A 9,079-nucleotide genomic window follows, 5' to 3' on the forward strand; every position below is an offset into this window, starting at 1 on the left:
TCTGAGAGGGGGCTGCCAGTGGGTGCTCAGCACCCACCATTTTTTCCCTGTGGGTGCTCAAGCACCCATGGAGTCGGCACCTACTGTGAATACTCAGTGCCAGGGTGAGACCAAAAGGCATAACCCTGTACTTGCAGCAAAAGTCCCCTACTTCAAGTCTGAGGTACTTTCTGTGTGCTGGACATATGGACAGGTGGAAATACAAATCCTGAAGACCAACAGGAGCCAACCAATCATGAGAAATAACTGAAGCCCCAGTCAACATTTTAAGCTTGAAACAATTAATTTGTTGAGACATCTGAAGTTTAGAATAGAATGCCAGCCCCTTTCTTCTTTCAAAATAAGAAGTAGCAGGAGTAGAACCTCTTACCTCTGAATTCCAGGGACTCTTCATCCACTGCTCTGGATTACAGAAAGGACTTTACTTTACCTCTGGTTTCAACATTATTTCATGAAAAAAGCTCCTGAAAAGGGATGGGAAAAGGAAAGTGTGGGTAGGAAGTGCCTGGAATCGTACTGAATATCCTTTTGTTTGTGATTACCAGGACCTGCAGGTCAGAGGTCAGCTGGTTTCAGCCCTCCTGAAAATAAGAGGTGGTTTCCAAACGGGGGGTGGAAAGGGGTACACATCCGGTAATGGTTCTGATTGGCTCTCAACAATGGCATCTAACTTGCTGCCATAAGGTAGATGAAGTGTGCAGCAGAGGAGAAGAGGCAGAATGTCTCCTACATTTGAACCTCTGCCTCATCTTCAATTATTAAAATCTAAGAAGTCATTGGAACAAGAGGTACAGAGGCGCTGTCTGGCAAAGCTTTGCGGGTCTGTCCTGCCTCCTCCAGGTGGCTGGTTTGTATACATCCAATGAGTGGAGGTCTCAAATCATAGAATCATAGAATATCAGGGTTGGAAGGGACCCCTGAAGGTCATCTAGTCCAACGCCCTGCTCGAAGCAGGACCAATTCCCAGTTAAATCATCCCAGCCAGGGCTTTGTCAAGCCTGACCTTAAAAACCTCTAAGGAAGGAGATTCTACCACCTCCCTAGGTAACGCATTCCAGTGTTTCACCACCCTCTTAGTGAAAAAGTTTTTCCTAATATCCAACCTAAACCTCCCCCACTGCAACTTGAGACCATTACTCCTCGTTCTGTCATCTGCTACCATTGAGAACAGTCTAGAGCCATCCTCTTTGGAACCCCCTTTCAGGTAGTTGAAAGCAGCTATCAAATCCCCCCTCATTCTTCTCTTCTGCAGGCTAAACAATCCCAGCTCCCTCAGCCTCTCCTCATAAGTCCTTCAGGGCTTCATCAGTTCCAATGTTAACTAAATCAAAATCTTCAAACAGGAGGTTCTCAAGTGTCATTTGGACCCCCTTTAGTATTCTCAAAAATGAGCACCATGAAGCCCACATCACAATGAAAATGGCGACTGCATATGCTGCCATAGCAGAGGTGTCTAAAGCAGCCTGCACAAATGTTTGGGACACTAACGACCTTTCAGATGCCAGAGATCTTAGTCCTTTCCTTTCATTTTGTGGTCACTTCTCTATGAATTGTAACACCCTGTCCCCCTTTGGATAGTTATATTTTCATAGAAGTACTTGATCATTCAAAATGTGCATCTGGAGATTGAGGAAAAACCTTCCTGGAAAAAACAAACAAAAACAAAACAGCATCTAGAGTGCTGTATAGTTCTCTTGTATTCTCTCATAAATTGAGCCGGAGAGCTCATCACCAATACTATGACAGTATTAGTAAGTGGTACCAAGGAAGAAATGTCTCCAGTTGTGTGATCATGAAATAATCAATAAACAGGACATCTTGGATACTAAGAAAGTCTGTCCCAGAAACGTCTGCATTGTGGGGAGACAGTGTCAAGGGCACCAAGGTTATCCATTCCAAATGTGTCCATATCGATATCAGCCCCAAGGGATCAGTACTAAGATAAGTGAAGACTCAAGTTTCAGGAAGTTCTGTGGGTACCTGGACACCAGCCAGTGCCAAGACATCAGCTAAAAAGATTGTTTGTGGCCCAGATCTGGTCTGTCTGAACCGCACAAGTAACAACAGCTTGGTGAGCTTTCTGTCTCTGTATAGTCAGAACCAGAGAGGGTGTCCTATATCTGTGCTCTCCAGGAAAAATGTTCTTTCCTACCCCTTTCTGACAACTGGGTGGAAGAGGACTGGCTGCTCTCCCAGTCTCAGAATCTGAAGGGTTCAATCTTTTCAATGATGAGTGAGCCCAATACCTCAAAATTCACAGAAGCATTAGCCAAAGAGAACTGTTCAGGCCTAGTGGGAATCTTTTTTCACCCTCACACTCTAAGGAGGTTCTTGTCAAGCACTCCAGAAGAAAAAATTGAAGGCAGGCCTGCCTCTCTCCTTCTGTTTCCTCTTGTAGAAACATCAACAGATCAAGTATCTGTCAGGAACGTACCCCTCACCAAAGCAAAAGAGGCATCTAGAATACACATCATTGAGTGGGATAGCCACCCTGCAAAAGTTTTAAATCCCAAAGACTTTGTTTCTGACATAGAAACCTAGCTGCTAGTAGCAGGGGTATCCCATAATTTATTATCTTTTTATGTGCCAGTGAGTGTAAATACAAAAAGATACTATGCTAAGCAAAAAATTGCACAGCCCGCAGAGTAAGCAGACACTACATGGGTTCTCTCCCACTGCCATACGTGGCAAAAAGGAACCAAATGATGGTTGGGCCCGCTGTGCCCTTTATGTTCTTGGGTAGATGGTGAGGATGGGCACCAAGACATCTTGGGCGCAGGCGCAACCCCAGCAGATGTTGCTAGCCAAAAAGAATCAGATCTCATGCACACTGGGCGCACGCACACCAAGAGTGGAATCCATGTGGACAATCACTTGAAGAAACTCAGGTTTCAAAAAGGTTATATGACTTCAGTAGGAGTTGAAGGTACTCAACATAGCACGAACAGCACTCAGCATTTTGAAGGATTTGGCTTGACTGAATACACTTCTCAGTATCATAGCATAAATGTCTTTTGTTCCATAATATAAACAAAGCAGCAATCCATTACTACTTTATACAAAGTCATGTATTAGTCACACTTATTCTGGGTGCTAAACATTTCATTAAGTACTGTTCTTGTCTTTACTCTACTGTATCTCCAGTTATACCATAAAGAAAAAAAAGCATTTACAGATGCCAATAAACTAGCCATATTGGCTGACTGGTATAACAAAGTTTAGCACCAATACATTACTCATAAAGCTATGCTTTTAACATAGAGTTCAGGAGAGCAAGTTACCTAGTAAGTACTGCTACAGTCTCCAGCAGACTGCACAGTACAAGCAATACAGTTATCACAAGTACCAATTATTAGACTGTTATAGTCAACATACTATAGCTTTTTTACATGTTAATCATTTAATCGGGAATGGAACAGACAGTACACAGATATACCCACTGATTTTTTAAAACAAAAGTATATCCACCTTTTATCAGCTGTGAATACAGAAGATAAAGTTCCTGATAGTATAGTTTCTAGTTTCCCAGTTTTACCTATCTATGGACAGAAAAAGAAGAAAAAGATTAGTACAATAAATGAGTTGCAGCCCATGAAAGTCACAGCTCAAAGTTTAGTCATACTTAAGAAATTCATTCCAGTTTTGGAGAACCTCAGGTTCCAGCAACATTCCCTACATTTAAAGAGGGAAATACAAATTCTAGAGAGGTCACCCATTCAAGAGGTCCTCCCACTTAATTATAGAGAGTATTGCTGAAACTAGTGAATGCTTGAACCAGAATTAATTTTCAAGTGTGCTCATAGTATTCACTTTATTAAGTTTTATATATGTTATTTAATAACAATCTAAAGTATAGTACAAGTAAAGTATGTACTATACTTAGTTAACACATTTATATACTTTTCTTGGCTGCAGCTCTGTTGGGCTACACTGGTACTGAGGATTTTAGGGAGGCTTCCCTACCATCGCTCTTGAGCACAGGTCCACCAGTACAAGCAAGCATGGGAGAGCTAGTGTTACCACCACAGTGCTGTCTGATGCTGCTCAAAGCAGGACCATACAACAGGGTGGTAAAAGTGTCAGCTGTAGCCAGTTAGCACTTCCACCGTTTCTAGGCAACAGTGAAAGATTTCTCTGGAACACCCCAGTGAAGACAAGCCCAAGGGAGACACAGGCTGGAGGCTAAAATGACTGAAGCACATCAGAAGACAGCACACAGAAGGAAACAGAGACACTATAAAGAACAGGCATAATCCCCAGTATTATCATTACAACACTGCTTACAACCCCACCCTGACTGAGGATTTCTCCTGCTCATGCCCCCAGGCTTGCCTGGAAGATGCTATGACAACTGGCAAGTGGGACCCTGTGCAATGCCATCTCCTGGTAAACGCTCAGCTCCACGAGGGCACCTGCTTGGCCCAGCAGCAGAGGGACACTGCCAGGGATTTCCCTACACCCCCCCCATGGTGGTGTTTACCCCCCCCTGAATTTCCCCAACACCCCCCCCAGTTTTGTGAACTAGTTACATGCAGTGTTGCCAATGTAGTGATTGTTTGGAAATTTGAATTGAAATTGAAACATTAATACACACTTTAAAAGCATATAAAGTGTATCATAAAATACGTGTATCTGAAAAAGTATAATAGATTTGAAAAGTATGAACAGAGACTAGCTTCCTTATACAGCTGTTGTTTTTATGACCATCAGTGCATTCATTTTGGTGATGTTGGCCAACCTAATAATTTCAAATTATGATTTGTAAGCAAAGTCTAAATGAGCTCTCCCTGACAGCTAGTGATGACCTGGGGGTTGGGGGAAAAGGCTTCAGGACCAGATTGTATTTACATTCACACATAATCTACCTAGGTATCCAGCAAACAGAGCTGTGTTACCCAAGTGATAGATTTTGGCTGGGTTACAAATCAGTTGACTGCAGGGGATAAAGAAATGTTTTTATTCTTATACTTGTATGAGTAAAGGGCAGTAGAACTGTACTTAAGCCTCTGCTGATTGAGGGCATCAAGAGAGAGTGTGGGGACACGTGTTTTGCTTGTTGGTCTGCCTGAGTCACAAGTACTATTTGACCTGCCCCTCTCCACTGTTTAAAGACAGAGCTGATTAGGCTCCATAGATAGTCTTTGTTCTGTTAAGTGACCACTACAGTTGTAATCACTGATAATCAGGTTTAAGTGCTTAGACCGGCTGTGGGACAGTGTTTCTGTGGAAGAGACGGCCCAGTCTGCCCACAGAGGTTCCCCCACTGAGAGCTCAGCTGAAATCACTGAGAGCTGGGTGGAACCTCAAGAGACCAATTCACAGAGGTCAGTGGCAGCAGATGGTGATGGCACAGGGCCATTGGCTACAGAGCAATTGAGTGAATGGTGGCACAACGAACAACAGTGGCCAGAGCGAACAGCGAGCAGCTAGAGGAACTAGCAAGGTGCCTTCTTGCCCCCCACCCGAGAGGTGAACTCATGTGAGAGCACCTCTGAACTCTGAGTCTCCACTGACCAAAAACAACACCGGTGAGTGTTAATGAGGCTGTTAACTGTGTTGTGTCTCCAGCATTCTTAACGTGAACAAACATGGCTGTCGCATCATACTTTCTATTTAAGCAAGAGATACCACACACTACAACACTGGCCTCCAGTTTAAGTGCATTGTCACTTGTTCATCCTAAAGTTGAACACTGGTTCCAAACAAGGCCAGCAAATGCTCACTATCTTTCTGCAAGAAACTCAACTGACTGGCTAGACGCATGTGGTGCAACAGTGAAAGACTCAACAGTTGAAAAAGTGAAGAACTCTCTCACAACATTCAAAAAATTTACATACATGGCTGATAAATGCATCAATGCAAATGATCATCAAGTCATTGTATACATTATCTTGATGTCAGTGGTAGGCGAGTACATGCATTTCTAGATGTTCAAGTTATAGAAGACAGATTGGCTGCCTCTGTGACAACCCACATCTTAGAAGAGTTAAATGCTTGCCAATTGGACCCCAAACAAATGGCTGCTTGTGCATTTGATGGAGGTGCAAACTTCTCTGGAAGACATGGTGGAGCACAAGCTTTGCTCAGAGAAAAGTGTAACCCTAGTCTCTCCTATACACACTGCAGAGGCCATCTACTCCAACTCGCGCTAGTACAAGCTGCAGACTCTTCAAAAGACACTTTAAAAGCTATAAATTTAATATCTTCATTATATTCTTTTTTCAGCAAGACTCCAAAAAGGCTGAATATCTTGGAAAATATAGAAGATACACTGGGACTGACGTTCAAATTAGTCCAACCTGGGGAAACCCTCTGGCTTTCTCATGAGCAATCCTTGGCTGTTGTTTTAAAATTACTCCAGCCATAATTACTGGCTTTGGAAAGTATCCACCAAGATGGGATGGATCTAAGGAGTGAGGCTGGTGAATTACTTTTGCTACTACGTTCAGAGAAGACTATTGCCATTCTCTCTCTTGTAAGTCTACTGTTGAAACCACTTGGGTCATTAAACAATGCCATCCAGGCATCTGCTACAACAGTAGTAGACCTTTGTTCAGCAATAGAAGCTACATTTGGCTCAATCAGAGAGCTATCCATTGAAAAAGTACTAGACGAAGCAAAGACTTCAGTCCAGAAGCTGATTAATGAAGGCATTTATATTGAATCCTTAAGTGAGGGGGACAAGAAGTGTTTGTTAAGACAACTGAAAAAGTACACGACTTGATTTTTAAAAATCTACAACAGTGACTTCTAGATTCTACTCAACCTCTACATAGCTTTTACAGATCCCTGTCTTATAAAACACAGACAGTTGAGTGGAGTGAGGCACTACCAGCAAAGGAGCTGCCATGTACTCAGGACAGAATAGAGAATTTGAACACAGAGTGGAATATCATATGACGAATGAATGAAGATTTGACTTCAATTTCTTTTTTATCATCACTAATGGCTCGACCAATCTTTATGCTATGTTTCCTGAGCTGAAAGTAGTAGGAATTCATCTCTTGCTACTCCCAGTCACAACAGCTACAGTTGAGCGTTCTTTTTCACCATTGAATAGATTTTTGTGTTTTGAAAGAGGTCGCCTTCTGCCTGATCATGTGAATGAACTAATGAGCATATCAACTGAAGGAGTGGAAGTACTGGACACAGGAGAAGCCACCAAAGATGAATGCATTGCATTGCATTCAACAAGTTCATTAACAGAGTTGTGCAAAATTATAACAAGAAACCCAGAAGGATGTAGATGTAGTGCTTCATAGAAGGCTTGAGTAGCCAACTTTAATTTGTGAAATAATTTTAAAATCTAACAGAATGGTCATGAAACATTCAGGTTTTTACTCTGGTGCCATACAGCCCAGCTTCACCCTCACGGTCTCACCCCTCATCAGCCTTGACCCCCCATTTCAATTCCTGCGGGAAACACTGGACACCGCGCTTGGGGGACGAGAGAAACGCTCCCGCAGGAGCGGGCTCGGCGTTAGACACTACCCCGGCCCGCCTGGCGGCAGAACGGCGCCGGCCGCCAGGGGCGCGCCCGCAAGGCAGCAAGCCGTAGAGGGGCCCCCCCGGCGCGGCAGCCACGCCGCTGAAACCAGCGCTGAGGAAACTCCGACCCGCACCAGCAGAGCCCCGGCTGACTGCACAGGGGCCCCCGTGGCGCACCTGTGGCTGGTGCCCGCAGCGCAGCGCTCCCTCCGGCGCGGCGGCTGCTCCCCTACCCGGGCAGGGGGCCGCGGAGTAACAGTCCCGCTAGCCCCCACAACGGGCGAGGGGCAGAGCCCCCTCCCAGCACCGCGGGAGTTACACCCGGCCGGGGTCAGAAGGGGGAGATGCGCCCTAAGGGCTTGTGCCCGCCTCGCTCTCCCTTACCCGCCGCTCCGCGCTCCACGCACCGGCAGCCGCTGGCTGAGAGCAGCCTTCACCCCGCCTGCCCCAAATCTCTGCCGCGGCGAGTCTCCCTCCGGCCGGGGCGGGGCCGGTCGGGCACGCGGCCCTGCCCACACGCCCCACTGCTTGCCGGCGCAGAGACAGGCGGGGGAGAGAACGCAGCGCCAGGGACCGTTTCATTTAAATTCAGACTCTACCATTCTCCTCTCCCCCTTGGGGGGGGGGGATGGATGCGGCTCCCCTAGCCTCATGTCTCCCACCTCGTCAACCACCCCCTTCGGAACGGAGCTGGGACTGCCTCTGCGGAAAATGTTTCTGCCCCTTGGCCCTCTGTGATACGTTGGTAGAGTCCGGATGGTGGTTCTCCAGAACAGCGGGGCGGGGCGGGGGGGGGGGTCAGGGCATCTTTCTGCTGCCACTGGGTGGGGGGAGGATTGGGCCCTTCCCCCTTTAGTGGGCCTGCTCTTTCGAGGGGGTGCGCATCTGCCAGCCGTTGGGGGCTGGGCCCAGATTGCGCCTTGTCGCTGGGTGCTCAGAGCGCTAATTCCTGAATAGCGGCGAGCCAGGCTGAGCAGAGACAGCAGGGGCCATAGAATCATAGGACTGGAAGGGACCTCGAGAGGTCATCTAGTCCAGTCCCTTGCACTCAGGGCAGGACTAAGGATAATCTAGACCAGGGGTGGGCAAACTTTTTGGGCTGAGGGCCACATCTGGGAATAGAAAGTGTATGGTGGGCCATGAACGCTCACAAAATTGGAGTTGGGGTGTGGGAGAGGGTGAGGGCTCTGGGGTGGGGCTGGGGATGAGGAGTTTGGGGTGTAGGCGGGTGCTCTGGGCTGGGACCAAGGGGTTTCTGGAGTTGGTTCCTGGGAGAAGGGGGTGTGAGAGAGACACATCCACTTCCTGAGATACTGTAATCAAGGCTATGCAAAAACCACAGTTCGGGATAGCAAGAATCTGTGCTAGGTTCACTTTTTTAGTTTTATGTGTTGGGGACGCTGGGGCATGGCCACTAGGTAACTCGAGGGGATGGAAGACCATGAGTGTCGATGAAGCCCCCTCACACTAGGCCCAGGTGTCCTTGGCCCCCTGCCTCCCGCCTGGAGGCACTCGCAGCAGCTCTGCGTACTAGGCCCAAGTGTCCTTGGCCCCCCTGCCTGGAGGCACACACAGCAGTTATGCTGAGAAT

The 9,079-nt window shown here is 46.7% G+C and overlaps 1 protein-coding gene across 7 annotated transcripts in view; it reads right to left on the minus strand.

Moving 5' to 3' along the window:
- Positions 1-8,165, minus strand: part of NSUN7 (NOP2/Sun RNA methyltransferase family member 7) — a 75,926-nt gene extending 67,761 nt beyond the window's left edge. For 4 of the 7 annotated variants that reach the window (XR_012158685.1, XM_073342202.1, XM_073342198.1 and 1 more), the window contains exons 1-2: positions 7,873-8,011; positions 3,469-3,539 (exon numbers count right to left, since the gene is read on the minus strand). The gene's annotated coding sequence lies outside the window, so the exon portion shown is untranslated. Of the gene's footprint in view, positions 1-3,468; positions 3,540-7,872; positions 8,012-8,087 lie in introns of those variants that run through there. The other 3 variants (XM_073342200.1, XM_073342199.1, XM_073342201.1) reach the window with 3 other exon arrangements.
- Between the last annotated feature and the right edge of the window lie 914 nt (positions 8,166-9,079).

This window comes from Lepidochelys kempii, chromosome 4 (assembly GCF_965140265.1).
Source record: "Lepidochelys kempii isolate rLepKem1 chromosome 4, rLepKem1.hap2, whole genome shotgun sequence".
Classification (NCBI taxonomy): domain Eukaryota; kingdom Metazoa; phylum Chordata; order Testudines; family Cheloniidae; genus Lepidochelys; species Lepidochelys kempii.